The sequence below is a fragment of the Chelonia mydas genome, chromosome 20 (genome assembly GCF_015237465.2).
Source record: "Chelonia mydas isolate rCheMyd1 chromosome 20, rCheMyd1.pri.v2, whole genome shotgun sequence".
In the NCBI taxonomy this organism is placed as follows: Eukaryota; Metazoa; Chordata; order Testudines; family Cheloniidae; genus Chelonia; species Chelonia mydas.
The window spans coordinates 17,107,405-17,125,717 of NC_051260.2; the positions used below are offsets into that span (position 1 = coordinate 17,107,405).

The window sequence follows — 18,313 nt, forward strand, 5'->3', positions numbered from 1 at the left end:
AGGGGGCTACTACTTTCTTCCACCGTCTTGTTCCTTTAGATTGTAAACTCTTCTGGGCAGGGAGCGTCTCTTACCGTATGGCTGTAGGGTGCCTTGTAGAATGGGGCCCCAATCTTGCTAGGGATCTCTGTGCACCACTGGCATACAAATAATAAAGAAGTTGTGTGGTAGAAATGCTAACAGGGGGATCGAGGGCCATTTAGACAACAATCCAGCATGGTGGATGCTTCCAAAATCAGCAACATGTTTATGAGGACCCATTAAATGAGAACAAAACATACACCAGTGCATGGTGAGTTCCTTCTCTATCTTAAAATGCTAATTTACAGCATAAATACAGAGAAAAATTAATCCCCCAAGGAAAGAAAACTGACTTCTTTAAAAACAACCCATCACCAGTGAACATGCCGCTACCAGCAATTTCCCACCCCCCATATCCTTGAGATGAAAACTCAGACGCTGGAGAAGGTACAAACTCTTCAGCTGGGGAAATGTTTGGAGAATCAGGCTCGCAATGATACATCAAAAGCATGCATGATTTTGTTGGAGGATGTATCAATGGTAAAGTTTATGCTTTGAATGTGAAACAGAGACCAGAGAAACTGGAAAATAGTTTTAAAGAGATGAAAGAAACTCAGACCATACAAATCATAGAAACACAGGACTGGAAGGGACCTCGAGAGCAGAGGTAATCTAATCCAGTCCCCTGTACTCACGGCAGGACTAAATGTTTGATGCGCTGTTCCTTAAACAAGTTATGCTAAATTAGGGTCACTATATGCATATTAGAGGTACCTGCTAGCACAGAATTCTGGAGCTAGTAGAGTTTGCATAGATACTTTGTGGAAATTTGCTAAAGCTTAACATACAGGATGACCTGTAGCTGTGGAAAAATGCTACCGACTCTCTTCCAAGGCAGCACATACCAAATCTTCAAACAGAGGCATGGCGGCAGCTTTTTCTGGTAAACAGGAGTGGAAGCAAATTCTCACAGAAGGTGGGTTTAAAGAGGACTTACATTGGATGATGACTCATAAATCCTTTTCCTCTTTTCCCTGCTCTGAATCCAGAGATGCAAAGCTAGGAGGCGGAACTTGAGAGATCAAAAAGGACTTTCAAAGCAGAAAGAGTGGGAACTTCATTTTTATTCGCAGCAGAATTTAGAGTTATAAATCAAGGGCAGAAGATTATACATCTTGAAGTATGTTATTTAGCGCTCTATTTGCAGCTTTAAAATTAGTAAGCGAGCACATTAGGACCTCGGAAGAAGAATAGCACAAGCAAATTCTGCAGCCTGTTATAATGGTCGAAGGTTGGGAACATGTTTGCCCCAATTCATCCCTGGTGTAAAGCCAATGGAATTACATCCAGTATATATTTAGCTCCCTTGAGAGACTGTGTCTTATGCAGTTAACAAGATAGAAAAAAGGATGTTAAAAATATGTTATGAAAAAAGAAAACTGGACTTACGTTCTCTATATCTTTCATTCTCCTGTACACTCCTGCAGCACTGCCAACTCCAAACATGAAAGAGTAATGAGTCAGCCCTCCCCATAAATCACGCAATTGGCTTAAAAGTCACGAGATTTTAAAAATTAATATATCTGGGGATTTTTTTTAAGTTTGCCTTCTGACTTTTGAAGCATTTAGGAGTGACGTTTTCAAGCTTTGTAGCCGTGAAGGCAAAAAACTTACTTTTATTTGTTTTCAATGAAAGCGGAGAGTTTCACATAAATACCACAACTCTGGCAGCTAGGCCTTTAAGAAACACACCAAATATCACGAGACTTGCATTAAACATGTGCAAGTTGGCAACACCCCCCTTGTATTCCCTCATATTAGTCTCCTGTGTGTTTTAGTTCCATCTTGGATACGCACGCATGTGTGTAGGCAGTACAGTATATTCCGGGTGTATTTACAGTAAGAGCTACTGGAGCTTGCTGCATATTGTACTGGCATATACTGCGATTGCTGATGCTTAAAGAAACTGCCAATAACGATGAAGTAGAAAGAAAAGGAGGACCTGTAGCACCTTAGAGACTAACCAATTTATTGGAGCATAAGCTTTCGTGAGCTACAGCTCATAAGAAATGCTAACAGGTTTGTAATAAGAGTTTAATGGCACCGCAGATAGAGAAGCTAGAAAAAATGAAAGGATTGTCCCTTGGCTTCCCAGGAGCATTGCAGAAGATAATGTAGACCAGTCAAGTTTAAGAAAAGGAAACAGAAAGTGTTAGGGCAAAGTTTGTGGGAAAAGAAGGAATTGTGGGTCCAGATGTTTACAGTCAGCTCACGGGTCGCAGCTATTTGGAGAGAAAGAAAAATCAAACAATTTTCTCTGTTTACATACAAAAGATTCATGTGAGTAGCCCAAATGACAAAGCGGGTAGCTTACTAAAACATCCAGATCTCGCAGTGAGATAATCCCTTAAGCACCCACATTGGTTACAAGCTCGTTCTGCTGACAGCATTCCTGTTGCTTTTCTGCCTACGTTTTGACCGCGGTTTTTTCAGTCTGACTCCCAAACGCAAACTGTGATATTTGTGGATTAAAGCCTCTTCACAGCACCTGACAACTTGCCCACAACAGCCTGCGAGGTAGTTAAGTACCATTATCCCCACTTTACAGAAGGAGAGACTGAAGCATAGAGAAAGGGTACTTGCCGGAGATCTCGCCACAAACTAACGAGCTGGGACAAGGAATTCCTACCTGCCAGTCCAGCTTTGATAATCCTTTGGATGCATTTAACGTTCGTATCTATAAGAGAGTCAAACAAAAAAAAGTTAAAGACTAAGGGTAAAAATTTTCAGAAGTGCCCAAGTTCCAGGGCTTTGGCCCAGATCCTCAACGGGAATTAGGCGCCTAATACCTTTGAGGATCTAGACCTTTGGCACCTATTATTTGTATTACCGTAGCACCAAGGAGGCCTAGTCAATTAGGCACCTACGTGCTTTTGAAAATCCCCCTAGGCTTCTATCTCCATCTGTAGGTACCAAAATACCTTTTAAAATCTGCCATGGAGCCCTTAGGAACCTTGTCTTTTAATGAGATTTAACACCCTAGGTGCCTAAATCACTTTTGAAAATGGATTTAGGGGCCTAAGTCATTTAGATATCTTAGACATGTGAGCTTTGACTGAGATTTTCAATCTCCCCTCATGAATGGAGGGATTATTTTTCTGCCTCCTGTTTAGGCACCACCAGTTCTGAGGAGACAAAGCAAAATCTTTCCCCTCCCCTTTTCTGGTTGGAATGGTTTGAGGTGGTTTAGGAGGTGCAGAGGGGATCCAAATGTAAAACGCTAGTTATTTAGGTCTGTACAAGGAGCTGCTTTCTTTGCCATCATTCCTCACCCGTGTTAACAGCCAGCCAGGGAAAGGCAGGGGTGGGGGAGACTTGGCTTGCAGGTTTCACTCTGATTCTTCGCTCTGATTTCTCAAAAGACTCATAACACTTTTGAAAGAGACTGAGAGAAATAATTAAGTCAAAGAGCAAATTGAAGGCCAAGGCCTATAACTCTCTGGGCAAAGATCCTGCTCCTGCTGTAATTAGCATTTCCTGCTGATGTTATTAATCGCGTCCGGCTCCCCACCCACACGTTTATAAAAGGGTTGGGCAGAGGCTGTCTTCCATTTCCATGTGATGGTGGCGGGGAGGAGAGGGGTCAGCTTACCATGTGCGTTTCCTGAGGAAGTGGGCAGGTCAGTTGTCTGTTTCTATTTAAACCTGATCTCCTTGCACTTCACCCCACTTCCCCACCCCCAGTCTGTCCTAAAAATGGAGAGAGATCGACACAGATGGCCTTTTTGTTTAAGCAGTTAGGCCCAGCATGTAATTCTCACCTCCAATGGGACTAGAGCACAGCACCTCCCATGGTCTGGCCTCAGAGCTTCTACTACCCTCTATGACAGTGGTTCTCAACTAGGGGTTCACGTACCCCTGGGGGCACGCAAGGGTCCTCCAGGCGGTCCAACAACTCACCTAGATATTTGCCCAGTTTTATAACAGGCGACATAAAAAGCACTAGCCAAGTCAGTACAAACGAACATTTCATCCAGACAATGACTTGTCTATACTGCTCTATAGACTATCCACTGAAATGTAAGTACAATATTTATAGTCCAGTTGATTTATTTTATAATGATAAGGTACAAATGAGAAAGTCAGCATTTTTTTCAACAACAGTGGGCCGTGACACTTGTATTTTTATGTCTGATTGTGTAAGCAAGTAGTGAGGTGTAACTTGGGGTACGCAAGACAAATCAGACCCCTGAAAGGGGTACAGTCATTTGGGAAGGTTGAGAGCCATGTCAAGGTTCCTTCCCCACTCTGAACTCTAGGGTACAGAAATGGGGACCTGCATGAAAGACGCCCTAAGCTTACTCTTACCAGCTTAGGTTAAAAACTTCCCCAAGGTACAAACTTTGCCTTGTCCTTGAACCCTATGCTGCCACCACCAAGTGTTTTAAACAAAGAACAGGGAAAGAGCCCACTTGGAGACGTCTTCTCTGCGAGACATTACAGTAGCCCTGAGCTTACTGTGTTGTCCAAGGAGACCACAGAGGGTCTTTTGCAGTAGAAGAGAGGGATTACTCAGTTGCAATGAAGATAAAAGGGATTTCTTTCATTTAGGACGCCAGACACAGACATGACGCCGCAGCTTCCAGATTCACTCAACTTGGGCTTTGCTGCAGGGTGGAGTACGTCCACCCTGCAGCTTGGAGGGGTAATTTCCGGCTTGCATAGACATATAGGCGCTAGTTCCGATCAAGCCGGTGCGGTGAAAATAGCCGTGCAGCCACAGCGGCTCAGGCTACCCGCCCAAGCACGAACCTAGGATCTTGGACAGGACTGGACACGGGTAGCTAGCCCTTGCTGACCCAGGTACGCTGCATTTTTAGCACGCAAGCTCAGTCAGAGCCAGTGCGTGTACTTTTACCCAAGCGTGCAGGGTGGCCCCACTCTAAATGCCACTACACTGGGGTTTCCTGAATCCCAGCCTGGCTAAAGCAAATCATGGGAGAGACCGTAGATTCAATCACAGCACCCTAGAGCTGCTGGGGCCGGGAGCAAGGTTAGACCATGGGCCAATCGTCAAAATTTGCTGGCCCATGCTTGTTAGAATCCATGTTACAACTGGTGGCAGCTGGGAGCATCTTCCCCATGGACTGAGACAGCATGTGGGAGCTGGCCTCCGTTGGGAGTCACTCTTTAGTGTACCTTACAATTCCCCAACTGGGGAACCAAGGATTCAGATTATCGATAGGATATCCAGTAATCTAGCAAAGGAACCGACTAGCCTTATTTTCCCCCAAGCAGGATAACGACAGCTACAGGCTGATTGTAGTGGGGCGGGGGTGTTATGGTTCCCTTACATCTACCTGCTGCCGGTACAGAACACCAGGCCTGCTGTATAGGGGGAAAAGCATGTGGCACTGCCTAAGCAATAATACAAATAGAGCAAAGATCATGGCATGGCACCGGGGAAGGGAAGGGAAGAGAAGAGAAGCCATGTTCCAGGAACCTGCTAGAGGGGATGGGGCACATATGCTGGATGGTACGATCCAATGATTATTAATGATCTGTATTACCATAGCACCTAGGAGTCATGGATCAGCATCCTATTGGATCTGGCGCTGTACATGCACAGAACAAAGACAATCATTGCATCATCGGCTCTGCATGAACCGCGGAACTACTCCTCCGCGCTGCTCTTGTGAGTATAAAGCCCTTTGCAGGCGTGAGTCACCACAAACAGCACATTCTGGGCGCCAGAGAGAGAAACTGACCATTGTTTTAGTGGGGGAGGCAATAAAACCCATCAGCCACGCTGCGCTCCAGCAGCTGCAGCTGGGGTGCTCCCTGCAGCTTCTCGGTCATCCGTGGCGCTTCATTACAAGACTTGTCAAGCTCGGGGGTTGAATTCAGCCCCACAGTATCGATGGGCCGTGAAGCAGGCGCAGCTGGCTGGAGTGAGGCTTGCAAACAGCCCAGCGACTGCAAGTTCCCTCGCTGCTGACTTTCTCTGGCAGGCGCACAATGCCCTGAGCTGATGGGTTTGCTGGGAAAAGATTTGCAGTTTGGTGCAAGGACAAAAGACTCGCTCGGCTTTGCCCCCTGCCAGTGAAATATACTCCACCAGCAGCACCAAATCGATAAACTTAATGGAGTCGCTCTCAGGGTCTCAGACCTTATCAGCCCTCCAAATCCTCCCAGAGCTGCAGTACATAGGCCTTTGCTCCCGCCCCCGGGGCCTGAAGCCATACCATCTTGCGCTCAAGTCAGGACAGTGCTCAGAAACTCAGCAGGGTCCAGGGGCGTCAGCACTTAAACGGGGGCTCTCCATGGCGCCCTCTTCTGAGTCAATGTCCCAGGGCAGCGCTCAGGGCTCAGCGGTGTCAGGGGCGGTACGGAGGAAGCATTAAATCTGTTTATTATGGTATGCCCAAGGGCCAACCAAGAGCGGGGTCTCCATTGTGCTTGGCACCGTACAGAGCAGGAGACAGCCCCTGCCCTGAAGAGCTGCCAAGCTAAACAGACGAGACGAACAAAGCGTCGGGGGTGCAGGACACCATATACAACGCCAAAGCCCCGGTAAGATGCTAGGAGTCGGAGATGCCTGGGAAGCACCATTGCCCTGGCCCTGGCCTCTTGTGATCATTAAAAATAAGAGCCTAGGAATTAACCCACCATTAACTAAGGTCACTAATGTTGTAACTCCCTGAATCCCCCCTGCAGGTTCCACTGGATGGAGAAGCTTCCTTCACTTTCCTTAGTTTTATTTACGTGGGTTTGATGAAATGCCCGGTTGCACACCACGAGCATTCATGGATGATACACAGACAGGACACAAACCAACTCCCCCCCCCTCCAAAAACTTGTACACATTGTGTACACAGTGCTGCATTTCCTGACCGCTTAGCAGCCAAATCAATCACCTGAATTTTTGCAGGTTAAAAAAAAAAAATCAAATCACACCCCAACCAAGATAGTTATACCCGTACAACAACTGTGTGCAGAGCAACCCTTCGACACAGACTCTGTCTACATGGAGCGGCAACACACGCTACAGAGGTGAGATTTCTAAAGTGCACTGACGTGCTGCACACATCAATGGCTGCACGTAGACTCTGCTAGTGCAAACAGAGTTCCCTAGTGCACTTGAGTGTTGTGCTAAACAGCTCACTGCCCAGATACCCTCCCATTCTCTCTTCCAGAGGGTGACGGTGCTGAGGACCTAGTCCAGGCCCAGGGACTTCACCAAAGTTCGAATATCCTCGCTCATTGCTTTGGCCATCTGGGATCCAAGCCATAGGTCACCCCATTCCGTTTCTGGGACAAGTGCGCCCCGAGGTCTCGCTCCATGGCAGCCACTTGGAATTTTCCCTTTGGACGAGAGGCAAACGGAGGCCTCTGGAAATGAACTGTTAGGCTTAAACTTCACAAAGTGTGATGGCGGATTCTCCATCCCTGGCGATTTGTAAACCAAGGCTGGATGTTTGTCTAAAAGCTCTGCTCTGGGAATGATCCTGGGGCAGTTCTCTGGCTTGTGGTTCACAGGAGGTCGGACTAGATGAGCCCAATGGTTCCTTCTGGCTCTGAGTTGGTTATTCATGGAAGAGGAACGAGCGCCAGTTTATCGGGAATGGCTTGGTCTGGGAGCAGACTTTCATGCCTCATGCTAGGGCTGCGCATGGGCACAAATGGGAAGGTTTTTTTAATTCCTGTATGCAAAAAAGTACGTCCTGTAGGTTCCCGGCCTCTGTTAGGAGATGGAGTCTGCCCAGAGAGGGTCGTGCACACTAGAGAGGGGATACGTGCCTCTCCCCAGTGCTTCCATCCGTGGATCTGAAAACTCAGCCTCAGAACAGCCCCGGGAAGTCTGCATCATCCCCGGGTTAGTGCTGGGATATGTGAGGAAACGGAGGGGAGGCGACTTGCTCCCAGGCAGTGGCAGAGCTGGGCCTCCCCACAAGGAACGCAGCGTAGCTTAGTGGGCAGAGCATTGGGCTGGGACTTGCGACACGGAGTGACTCGCTGCTCCATCCGCTGAGTGACCTCAGGCAAGTCACGTCCCCACTCCGTGCCTCAGTTTCCCCATCTGTAAAATGGGGATAATGCTACTGACCGTCTTTGTAAAGCGCTTTGAGATCCACTGAGGAAAAACACTATATCGGAGCTAGGCATTATTACTATTTCCTCTGCCCTAACCACTAGGCCGCCACTCCTCTCCCATAGCTTGGAACAGAACCCAGCAGTCCTGACACCCGTCCCCACCTCCTCTGCTGTAGCCCCTAGACCCCAATTCCCTTCCAGGGCTGGGAATAGAACCCAGGTGTCCTGACTCCCAATTATCTGCCCCCACCACCTCTTCTTTCTGTTTCTGTTGTTTAAGTGTGAACTGTCTCCAAGATGGATTCTTTCCCATTAACAGTTTTCTACCAACATCTAACACTGCCGCTGCTTTATTTCCCTGTGACCTTCAAACAGGCCCTCAGACGAAGCGGCGGAGGGGAAAGCGCCTTTGAAAGACCTCCTTCGGGACCTTAGCCCTGGCCTATCAGGGTGCGTGCCACTCAGGCGGGCATCGATCCATGAATACAAGACAATGTAATAGACTTTCCACCAAAAACAGCAGCGGCCTCCCCAATTCCTGGGTGCCTCTGATACATTAATTTCTTCACACTCTTTTTACCAGGGTAATAGCTGGCATGATCGCAGTTAATAGCAACGGAGCAGTCGTCTCCATGACAACATTAGACCCTATTAAAATCACCCTCATCTGTCTGTCTCCTAGGGACAATAGGAACAACTGAGGGGAAGGGAAGAAATGATATTCGGGCTTGTTTGTTTATCTCTCTTGCGTTAAGATTCCCCATCTCTCCGCTGAGTTGGTCCAAAGCCCAGAAGACTCCTCAGTGGACTCTGGTCTATTTCCGAGCGATCTATCAAGGGAGAACTGCAGGTTTAGATCCGCACAGGGCCCGGTTCCCATGTACACGCAGGCCTCTTTACGGCCATTCAGCAGCAAAAAGGGCCTTGTTACAGTGGGCACAGATTAACTGACGCTCAATTGGAAGCCCCTTTCCCATGCCGGAGCAGTGCCACGGAGAACAAAGCGCCCCAGAATTTAAGACTGGATTGTGGAGGAAGATGGAGCAGTGAGTCACCAGTCCACCCACACGTGGCCAGTTTCAGCCCCTGGGCTCTCGAGGGCTTTTATTACATGGGCTGGGGTGGGGAGAAGGTGCCCCCTACCTCGCTGGCAGCCATTGGGACTGCTTTGGTCTAAGCCCACGGGAGCGTCACGTTTAGAGCCAGTCTCTCAACTCAGGTTTGCCAGGCGGGTGGCACAAGGTTACCACCGTCTAACAGCCAACAAAACTGGGATACTTCTTGCCCTAACCCCTCTCTTGGTATCTGGTATCTCTCGATCTCCGGCTTCTTCCAGTTACCCAGAACAGTCTTCTTGTCTCCCTTCCCTGCCATCTCCCCCCTACGCACACACAAAGCTTCTGCACAGATTTTGCTCTCTGTCTCGGGCCTCCATCCGCCTCCTCGTTGCTTTTCCTGCTGCATTAAGATGTGCAGGGCGTTTAACTGCATTATGTAATTCTAGAACGGCGTAACGTTTCTGTGACTTAGATCTCTAACGCAGTTCACGATTCAAAGCAGCTCTGTCCCATGATTTGGGCCAGAGAGGGTAGACGGTACCGTCGGTAATTTTATGCTAGTAACTTGCACTCTCAGTGTGCACATGGTTACCTAGTGGTCAGAGGACAGGCCTGGGGTCAGAAAATTGTCCCATTACTCATAAGCAGCAGCGAGAGAATACGGTCTGCCACTGAGTCACTTTGTGATCTTGGCCAAATCACCTGCCCTAGTTTTCTCATCTGTAAACCAGGTGGAAATGACAGCTGCCCAGCTCTGCAAAATGCTCTTCAGTCCTGTGGAGAACGGTGCTGCAGCTGCTCTGTCTCGGCCAGCAGCTCTCAACCTTTCCAGACGACTGTACCCCTTGCAGGAGTCTGATTTGTCTTGCATACCCCAAGTTTCACCTCACTTAAAAGCCACTTGCTTGCACAATCAGACATAAAAATACAAAAAAGTGTCAGAGCCTACTAGTGCTGACAAATGGCTGACTTGCTCATTTTTACCATAGCATTAGAAAATAAATGGATTGGAATATATTGCAGTTACATTTCAGTGTGATACTTCAGCCGGTTTTTTCCACTTGTGAGCCTTGTCTGAAGCCCGAGCCCTGCCGCCCAGGGCTGAAGCATGTAACTTAGGTTCATAGAGACCCCTGTGGTGTGAGGCTCTGGGCAGCTGCCCTGCTTGCCAGCCCCTATGGCCGGCCCTGCACTTGCAATCCCCCAAACCTGTCCCGTAACCACCAGGTTGAGAAACACTGATCAAGATAAGTTGAGTACCCCCTGGAAGACCTTTGTTCACCCCCAAGGGTACACGTACCTCAGCTGAGAACCACTGCTCTAGAGGCCACAACAGCGGTGAGAGGCCCATAGTGCCAGGCGCTGCACAGACACGTAGCAAGAAAGATCCCAGTAGAGTTTGCAAGCTAGGCACGACTGGCAAAGGAAGGCTTATTCTCTTTTCACAGAAAGGAAACTGAGGCATGAAGATGTTACAGGCCAGATGCTCAGTGGGAGTCTGTCAAAGGTATCTAGGCCCCAGTCTGGGCCTAAGTGACCTGCCCAGGACAAGACCGGACAGCGAAGCCAGATCTCCTGAGTCCCAGCCCAGTGCTTTAACCACCAGAGCACCCACCATCTTCAATCCGCGAGTGGCAGTCACAGGATTACTTGGGTGTCGGAGCTGAGCATCCCAGTTCCACAGCAGATCTTTCCTGAACCCACAAATGTTCCGAGGGAGCTAGTGGTTCTTACACCTGCGTCACATTTGAATCGAAAGCTCGGCTCATAGATCTCGCCCCTTCCATTTGCACCCATGCAGAACCTCCCGGTGGCCAAGGCAAACACCTCCTGGCTGACAACAGGAAGTGTTTCACTAGAGGCAACAGACATTTCTGTGGAGTCTGAGCTTTGGAACGGGCCATGAGAGAAACCCCTCTAACCAGGGAAAGTGAGATGCAACAAAGCCGGTGGTTTCATGGGGGCAGAACAGACAGCCTTTGACCTGCCTGCAAAAGCAACAACATTGGTTTTACAGTCTCCGAGCTCTCGTGACTCTTATTACCAGCAGCGAAAGAAACCGCAGAGAAGCATCACTGACGGGGAAGAGACAGGACGTGAGTCGCTTGGATTACAAAATCCAGCCTGCATTACTTGAAAGGTTCATGGACTTTTGGGGTGAATCTACCCCCAGCTGTGATCAAATGGGAGGCTAATTTATGGTCTCGGCTCAATTTTTGGTGTATTCACACCCGAACTCAAAGCAAACGCCAGGAAGCATCAAGTCACACTGATCAAAATCCTTGACGGAGTGTCACAGACGTCCGTCCGTGTCCTGAAACCCCCAAGATCCACTCATAGAATTGGTACGTGCTCTGTAAATCGACAAAAAACACAAGATAATCATGGTACATGAGCCTGTGACAGTCTTGGGTCAGAACCAGGCAGTGACCCAAATGCAACATCTGGCCATCACACAAGAAATTACTCAGCACTTCTCCCCGATCTCACTGGCTGATAATTTGCCCTCCATCTGGAGACTCACTGACTCTGGCTTTGTCTACACCAGTGATTCTCAAACTTTTGTCCTGGTGACCCCTTTCACACAGCAAGCCTCTGAGTGTAACCCCCCCTTTATACATTAAAAACATTTTTTTTATATTTAACACCATTATAAATCCTGGAGGCAAAGAGGGGTTTGGGGTAGAGGCTGACAGCTCGGGAACCCCCACATAATAACCTCACGACCCCCTAGTCTACACTGATCAGCCCTGATTTCAGCCCGCTGTGCAGCTACCCCACTCAGGTATGGGAGGCTCACTGTAGGTCGAGCCTTCAATTAGCGAATGGGAAAGAAAGAGAACGTAGGTGAAGAGCAGCAAAGGGAAACAGAGGCCAGAGCTGGGCTGCGTGACCGGCTGCGGCTGGTGGCCTCGGCTGCTCCGTGGAGTTACCGTCAAATATTGGCGATTCTCTGAGCAGCGAGTCACCCTGAAAAACTGCAGGGCATTGATGTCTGGCTAGAGCCAAGGGCTTTGCGCCTTCCTCCATTTAAAGCCTCGAAGCTCAGGGTTCTGTGGCATGGGGGGTTGACCAGGATCCCGGGCACAGTTTGTGTGAGGGGAGGGATAAATCTGAGCCCCTACTGGTGAGGGACGAGGTGGGACTGAATGGGGCTTTTCCATCTCTAACTTCCCTGGCTTTATAAGGCAGTTCTCACTTCCAGCACACGCTCCCGTTTGTTCTTACGGACTGTAATCAAGTGTTCCCCGTACAGTCTATAAATACCGTCACTGGGAACAAAGAGTTAGTAATGGGCTCTCCCGTCTAGCTAAGGAAGGTCTAACATGATCCAAGGGCTGGGAGTTGAAGCTAAGACGGATTCAGGAGGAAAACAAAGAACACATTTTTACCAGTGAGAGTAATTAACAACTGACCAGGGTGGTGCTGGAGTGTCAGTCACTGATCATTTCAAAATCCGGGCCGGATGCGTTTCTAAAAGCTCTGCTCGAGCATTACTTTGGTGATGGGGCCGGGGGGGTCCTGCGGTCTGTGTGATACCGGAGGCCAGACTAGATGGTCCCTTCGGCTTCGGAATCTATGAACCTACCCGAGCGGTTCTGGCTATAGACTTTCATCAGCCACCCTGGGCAGCTCGCAGAACAGTGGCAAGTACAGCTGATGGGGCTCTGGTGAGACCCTAAGAGGCAGGATTGTTCTCCAATCTGAGACTCCAGGGCCGTGTTTTAAATATCGACAGGACTGGGACTTCCCATGGACATACTCCAAATCAGGAGAGAGCTGGAGACAGAACCCAGGAGCCCTGACTCCCTCCTCTCCCCTGCTCTAACCCACTAGCTCCCACCCCTCTCCCAGAGCTAAGAACAGAACCCAGGAGAGCCCTGACTCCCAGCCCCACCCCAGCAATTGCTTCCCACTCTCTGGAATCAGGAACCAGGTACTTACCACTGGACACGCAGCGTGCAGCTTTCCACAAACACCCGTGTATGTTAACGCATCTTTCACTTTCTTTTGATGAGTGCAGGGGACTGGACTAGGTGACCTCTCCCTTCCAGTCCTAGGACTGACGCCCACTGCAAGGGCAAACAAGTCGTGTTTTGTGCCACGGGCCCTGCAGCCATTAGGAAGCCAGCCTACCGGTACAATGCAACTATTGTTCGCCTACCAGAACGTAAAGAATAAATTCCCTGCTGCTTTGTCATTGTGCTAAACTGTGAAAAATTGCTCCTTAAGCCTTCGCACTTCAGGGACTTTCGCCTTTCCAGAGCAGCCGCTCTAGATTTTCCGCAGTGTGAAACCCAGGCAGGAATGGTAACAAGCCAAGTGCGGTAGTTATTTCCCAGGGAAATGTAGTTAGTAGAATGGAGTGTCTTCCCACTAGTCCCACGAAAACAACCACAGAGAACTCCTGGGCCCAGCTCAGCGGGAGCTAGACGAAATGCAATGGCTTGTGTTGGACAGGTCAGATTATAGGATCTAATGGTCCCATCTGGCTTTAAGCTCTAGGAGTTGAATATCAAATGTAGTAAGAGTTTGGGTTAATCGTTGGATTTATTAGAAACTTTCCCTCCACGATGAAAACATTTGCCTGCAAAGGAAACGTTCTGGACATGGGGCAAAACATCTCAGTTGTGACCTGCAGGCCACCTTGCTCTCCCAGCCCTGAGCTCCCCGCTCTGCCAGGCCCCTCAGTCCTGACCCACGGCTGCACCGCTCTCCCAGGCCTGAGCTCCCCGCTCTGCCAGGCCCCTCAGTCCTGACCCACGGCCGCACCGCTCTCCCAGGCCTGAGCTCCCCGCTCTGCCAGGCCCCTCAGTCCTGACCCACGGCCGCACCGCTCTCCCAGGCCTGAGCTCCCCGCTCTTCCGGGCCCCTCAGTCCCGACCCACGGCCGCACCGCTCTCCCAGGCCTGAGCTCCCCGCTCTGCCAGGGCCCTCAGTCCCGACCCACGGCCGCACTGGTCTCCCAGGCCTGAGCTCCCCGCTCTGCCAGGGCCCTCAGTCCCGACCCACGGCCGCACTGCTCTCCCAGGCCTGAGCTCCCCGCTCTGCCAGGCCCCTCAGTCCCGACCCACGGCCGCACCGCTCTCCCAGGCCTGAGCTCCCCGCTCTGCCAGGCCCCTCAGTCCCGACCCACGGCCGCACCGCTCTCCCAGGCCTGAGCTCCCCGCTCTGCCAGGCCCCTCAGTCCCGACCCACGGCCTCACTGCTCTCCCAGGCCTGAGCTCCCCGCTCTGCCAGGCCCCTCAGTCCCGACCCACGGCCGCACCGCTCTCCCAGGCCTGAGCTCCCCGCTCTGCCAGGCCCCTCAGTCCCGACCCACGGCCGCACCGCTCTCCCAGGCCTGAGCTCCCCGCTCTGCCAGGCCCCTCAGTCCCGACCCACGGCCTCACTGCTCTCCCAGGCCTGAGCTCCCCGCTCTGCCAGGCCCCTCAGTCCCGACCCACGGCCGCACCGCTCTCCCAGGCCTGAGCTCCCCGCTCTGCCAGGCCCCTCAGTCCCGACCCACGGCCTCCCCGCTCGCCAGGCCTGAGCTCCCCACTCTGCCAGGGCCCTCAGTCCCGACCCACGGCCGCACCGCTCTCCCAGGCCTGAGCTCCCCGCTCTGCCAGGGCCCTCAGTCCCGACCCACGGCCACACTGCTATCTCAGCCCTGGACTGCCCCCAGCCCCAGCTGTGCTAATCTGCTTCCTCCTGAACCAACAGGACTTTGCTACCCCTGCTCAAATTCCTTCCCCATCTTTTACCAGTTACTTCCCTCCCCATGGTTCATCTCTTCCCTTGCTGCACCCCTGACACGGTCGGCTCGGCCCATGTAAAACCATAATGCCAGCAAGCCTGTGCCGTTATGATTACTCAGCTAAGAGGGGAATGCCCCATTAGAGCATTAAATGCCGCAAGCAGTTTCTCCAGAGGTATTTTTGCAGCTCGTTTGCATACAGGAGAAGGGGGTGGAACTTGCCCAGCTGGCACCCTGCGATGGGAAGCCCCAAGTCTCTACAATTGCTTCACACTTCTGCCGCTGGCACAGAGGTGGAGCTCACGTATTTCCAAACCTGATGCCCAAAACCCCAAGCTGTCTGTTGGAAATCTGGGGCTAAACTTGAGCTCGGAAAAGAATGAAATCCTGGTTCCTGGAGAGCAAAATGCTGTAGTTGGGGAAAAAAAATCACAAAGGAAAATATTAGCTGCCCTAAGACAAATTACAGAGGTTTGCATTCCGCTCTGACCAAGCAAACAGGGCAGCAGGCTCACAACGTCCCACAAGCCTAATAACGCGCTTCCCCAAGTGGCCCCCGGGGAGCGCTAAGAGGAGGGTGTTCCCACCGTGGAAGGGGCTCTGCGCTCGCAACAGGTGCAAGACTGGGAACAAGTTCCCTAGGAAGGAGGTGGATCCGCCAGCGCTGACCGAGATTGGGTGTCTCTTTCCAACGGATACGACGTCGCTCAGACCAGAGTGACAGACTGGATAGAGGAATCACGCAGTGTTATCCTCCGGCCTGTGTTACCCAGGAGGTCAGTCTAGATGGCGGTTATGGGCCCATCTAACCTTAAAGGTGCTGATCTCTGAATCAACCATCTCTCCCTCCCAGAGCGGTGCTGGGCTAGCAGGGAGCATGGCCTACTGAGCACAGCAAGGCTGGGGGGGGGTCAGGACCCCTGGAAAATCTGTGCTGTGTAGCCTGCTTGTGGCTGCCTAATAACAATGGCCGCAAACTTGCAAATAATTGCAGCGGGGCAGAACTCGGAGCTCATTGCAGGGCCTTCCTGAGCATTCCTGTCGGCTGCTCCCACCGAAGTCCTTGGGGCCCGGACTGAACTCCCTGCAAGGTTGGTCAGCGTTACCATCCCCAGTTCACGGATGGGGAAAGTAAGGAATAAAGCGAGACGGCGGAGGTAAGCTGACCACGCTCCCAGAGGAAGTCAGTGGCAGAGCTGGGAATAAAACTTCAGAGTCCTGGCTCCCAATCAGGCTCTCACACTGCTCCTCTAATGCAAGCAATTCACGCCCTTTCTTCTTTGCACCCCCGCCCCCCCAGTCCCGATCCCAATGACTGTAACTCCGCCATGTCAGCCAGGACCTGTCCATCTCCTCCACGATCACGGGAACATGAAATACCATCTCACCCCAGAGGCAGCATGCGATTCCGGAACTCGCTACTCACTCGCTCCAGGGCGCCTTCTCTTTGGTGATTTTTTTCACTAAGAGGGTGGTGAAACACTGGAATGCGTTACCTAGGGAGGTGGTAGAATCTCCTTCCTTAGAGGTTTTTAAGGTCAGGCTTGACAAAGCCCTGGCTGGGATGATTTAACTGGGACTTGGTCCTGCTTCGAGCAGGGGGTTGGACTAGATGACCTTCTGGGGTCCCTTCCAACCCTGATATTCTATGATGCTATGATTCTATGATTTCCTCGCTGAGCGAGCTCATCTCTGTCGGAGGTTCTCTCTTCGCAGGGCTGTTTGAAGTCATTCTTTCCTGGCCGTTCTCCGCTTTCTCCTGGCTGTGTCAGGAGCAGAGATGATTGGAAGGCTCAGATCCCGGCCAGGGGGAAGAGAGATGGGGAGAAAGCAAACGCCATTCATCAAAAGAGCCTCGGCCCTTTTCACATCAGTGGCCTGACAAGCCTCTCCAGTCACAAGCAAAACAACGCAGCCCTTGATGCTTAATAATCCGCTGCCCATCTCCAGAGCCATTCTTCAGTGATCTTAACCAGCTGCACAGATGTTAATTAATGAAACCTTAATTGGGAGGAGAGTTCGGCTCACTCTCGGCTCTGAGTGCCAGTTCCTTGCTCCAACCCAGGGTTTCTCCAATGGGGGGTGGGTGGGGGGTGTCATGATCTGAAAGCCAGCTCTGGAGGCAGTGAATATCTTTAGTGCAATCTAAAGCAAAGAAAATCTCACTTCCACGCACGCTGACCTTTCAAGGTGAAGGATTCACCTTGCAGATGAGCAGATCGAGGGACCGAGCAGATCGAGGGACGTGATCGTTCCCCTCTATTCGACATTGGTGAGGCCTCATCTGGAGTACTGTGTCCAGTTTTGGGCCCCACACTACAAGAAGGATGTGGATAAATTGGAGAGAGTCCAGCGAAGGGCAACAAAAATGATTAGGGGTCTAGAGCACATGACTTATGAGGAGAGGCTGAGGGAACTGGGATTGTTTAGTCTGCAGAAGAGAAGAATGAGGGGGGATTTGATAGCTGCTTTCAACTACCTGAAAGGGGGTTCCAAAGAGGATGGATCTAGACTGTTCTCAATGGTAGCAGATGACAGAACGAGGAGTAATGGTCTCAAGTTGCAATGGGGGAGGTTTAGATTGGATATTAGGAAAAACTTTTTCACTAAGAGGGTGGTGAAACACTGGAATGCGTTACCTAGGGAGGTGGTAGAATCCCTTCCTTAGAGGTTTTTAAGGTCAGGCTTGACAAAGCCCTGGCTGGGATGATTTAACTGAGACTTGGTCCTGCTTCGAGCAGGGGGTTGGACTAGATGACCTTCTGAGGTCCCTTCCAACCCTGATATTCTATGATTCTATGATTCTATTCTATGATTCCACGTGCCAAGTCGTTTCCATGGGCTTAGCCTTGATACAATTTCTACCCACACTTGTACCAGCCAGGCAAGGGGGTCATGAACATTTCTGACGTCAGATTAGAGGTCACCAACCGGAAATAGTTGGCCAACCTGCTCCAACCACTAATACGTACTCCCCTGCTAACATCTCTCGCAGGGACCCTGCCAGCATTCTGCCCTAATCTCAGCACTGTCCCTTCAACTAGTTAAGAGAATTCCTTTCTCAACATTGCACAAAGTGGGGGAAGTTCAGATGACACACGTTTGTTACCAGGAGGGACTCCCTACATGAAGAATTTCAAAGCTCAGATCAGTGTCTTTAGTAACACTTCTAAAGGTGTCTGCAATGTGCATTTACTCTCCCTTTCACAGGATCCACTAGCTAATCATTTAGCAGGAAGTAATTATTTAAGAGCTATTTAAGAGGCTGCTGATATTTGCATGCGTTACATACAGTGGGTTTAAAACCTGTGACAGTGTTCTTAACAAATCAATTTGCATTTAGCGGCCAGACAGCCGCTCTTCATAAAACACCCAGTGGAAAGACTTAACTGAACTTGTT

The 18,313-nt window shown here is 50.6% G+C and overlaps 1 long non-coding RNA gene across 1 annotated transcript; it reads right to left on the reverse strand.

Annotated features, from left to right (window-relative positions):
* Positions 1 to 413: 413 nt before the first annotated feature.
* LOC122463371 lies at positions 414 to 16,368 on the reverse strand. The gene is made up of 5 exons (XR_006286649.1): positions 16,340 to 16,368; positions 14,802 to 15,322; positions 13,119 to 13,840; positions 3,354 to 11,527; positions 414 to 2,758 (listed from the first exon to the last, which is right to left on the reverse strand). It is a non-coding gene; the product is annotated as an uncharacterized LOC122463371 (long non-coding RNA).
* Between the last annotated feature and the right edge of the window lie 1,945 nt (positions 16,369 to 18,313).